General features: G+C 30.5%; 1 non-coding gene across 1 annotated transcript; it reads left to right on the top strand.

Annotated features, from left to right (window-relative positions):
- Positions 1-343: 343 nt before the first annotated feature.
- On the top strand, positions 344-451 carry LOC112793479 (small nucleolar RNA R71). The gene has a single exon (XR_003198167.1). It is a non-coding gene; the product is annotated as a small nucleolar RNA R71 (small nucleolar RNA).
- The last annotated feature ends 2061 nt before the right edge of the window (positions 452-2512 follow it).

Here is a 2512-nt window from a genome sequence, read left to right as displayed (position 1 = left end):
CTTCTTCTTCAGAAGATGCCTCTTTAGTATTGTTGGATGCATTTTGCCATCCATTCAGACTTCGAGAAATCATGTTGACTTGCTGAGTCAACATTTTGTTCTGAGCCAATATGGCATTCAGAGCATCAATCTCAAGAACTCCCTTCCTCTGAGGCATCCCAGTATTCACAGAATTCCTCTCAGAAGTGTACATGAATTGGTTATTTGCAACCATGTCAATAAGTTCTTGAGCTTCTGCAGGTGTTTTCTTTAAGTGAATGGATCCACCTGCAGAATGGTCCAGTGACATCTTAGAGAACTCAGATAGACCATAATAGAATATATCCAGAATGGTCCACTCTGAAAGCATGTCAGAAGGACACCTTTTGGTCATCTGCTTGTATCTTTCCCAAGCTTCATAGAGGGATTCACCATCTTTCTGTTTGAAGGTATGAACATCCACTCTAAGCTTGCTCAGCTTTTGAGGAGGAAAGAACTTAGCCAAGAAGGCCGTGACCAGCTTATCCCAAGAGTCTAGGCTATCTTTAGGTTGTGAGTCCAACCATGTTCTAGCTCTGTCTCTTACAGCAAAAGGGAAAAGCATGAGCCTGTAGACTTCAGGATCTACTCCATTAGTCTTAACAGTCTCACATATCTGCAAGAACTCAGTTAAAAAGTAGTAGGAATCTTCTGATGGAAGCCCATTGAACTTGCAGTTCTGTTGCATTAGAGCAACTAGTTGAGGTTTTAGCTCAAAATTGTTTGCTCCAATGGCAGGGATTGAGATGCTTCTTCCATCAAACTTGGAAGTAGGTGTAGTATAGTCACCAAGCATCCTCCTTGCATTATTGTTGTTGAGTTCGGCTGCCATATCCTTTTCTTGTTCGAAAATTTCAGTAAGGTTGTCTCTGGATTGTTGTATTTTAGCTTCTCTCAGTTTCCTCTTCAGAGTCCTTTCAGGTTCAAGATCAGCTTCAACAAGAATGCCTTTTTCCTTGTTCCTGCTCATATGAAAAAGAAGAGCACAGAAAAGGAAGAGGAATCATCTATGTCACAGTATAGAGATTCCTTTATATTAGTAGAAGAAGAAAGGAATAGAAGAAGGAAAAGAGTTAAGAATCCAAACACAAGGGGGAAGATAGGTTCGAATTCTTGAGATGAAGAGAAGTGTTAGTAAATAAATAAATAAATAAATAGAAGAAGATGAGAGGGAGAGAATTTCAAAAATTAATTTTGATAAAGGGTTAGTAATTTTTGAAAATTAAGAGAATAATTAAAATTAAAATTAAAATTTGAAACAATTAGTTAATTAAGAAAGTTTTGAAAAAGAGGGAGGAATTTTCAAAAAATTAGAGAGGAGGAAGTAGTTAAGTGGTTTTGAAAAAGATAAGAATTTTAAAACAAATAAAAAGTCAATTAGTTAGTTGAAAAATATTTGAAAATCAATTTTAAAAAGATAAAAAGTTAGAAACGATATTTTGAAATTGATTTTGAAAAAGATATGATTTGAAAAAAGATATTTTTAAAAGATATGATTGAAAATGATATTTTGAAAAAGATTTAATTTTTAAAATTTAAAATTGATTACTTGACTAACAAGAAACTAAAAGATATGATTCTAGAATTTGAAGATTGAAACTTTCTTAACAAGAAAGTAACAAACTTCAAATTTTTGAATCAATCACATTAATTGTTAGTAAAGTTTTTGAAATTTTGAAATAAAGGTAAGAAAAAGATTTTAAAAAATAATTTTAAATTTTCGAAAATCATAAAAGAAAAATGAAAAAGATTTTGAAAAGATAGGATTTTTAAAATTGAAAATTTGACTTGACTTATAAGAAATAGCTAAGTTTTAAAAAAATTTGACTAACTCAACTCAAATTTTCGAAATTTATGAGAAAAAAAGGAAAAGATATATTTTTTTTTTGAAATTGAATTTTTAATGATGAGAGAGAAAAACATAAAACTAACTCACAACATGAAAATTATGAATCAAAACACATGATGCATGCAAGAACACTATGAATGTCAAGATGAACACCAAGAAGACTTTGAAGATCAAGAGGAACATCAAGATTTATTTTTGAAAAATTTTCAAGAAAAGAAAAACATACAAGACACCAAACTTAGAAATTTTTAATGCTTAGACACTATAAATGCAAAAATGCATATGAAAAACAACAAAAAACACAAAACAAGAAAACATAAAGATCAAACAAGAGGACTTATCAAGAGCAACTTGAAGGCCATGAAGAACACCATGCATGAAATTTTCAAAAAAATGTAAAAATTTTTAAAACATGCAATTGACACCAAACTTAAAATTTGACGCTAGACTCAAACAAGAAACACAAAATATTTTTGGTTTTTTATGATTTTATTAATTTTTTTTGTATTTTTTCGAAAATAATTTTTGAAGAAACGAAAGCAAAGAAAAATTTTTTGAAAAAAATATTTTTGAAAACTTTTTGAAAAGAAAATTACCTAATCTGGGCAACAAGATGAACCGTCAGTTGTCCAAACTAGAACAATC

The sequence above is a fragment of the Arachis hypogaea genome, chromosome 3 (assembly GCF_003086295.3).
Source record: "Arachis hypogaea cultivar Tifrunner chromosome 3, arahy.Tifrunner.gnm2.J5K5, whole genome shotgun sequence".
Taxonomy (NCBI): domain Eukaryota; kingdom Viridiplantae; phylum Streptophyta; class Magnoliopsida; order Fabales; family Fabaceae; genus Arachis; species Arachis hypogaea.
Note: the sequence above shows the minus strand (reverse complement) of the source record. Positions and strands in the feature narration are given on the sequence as shown.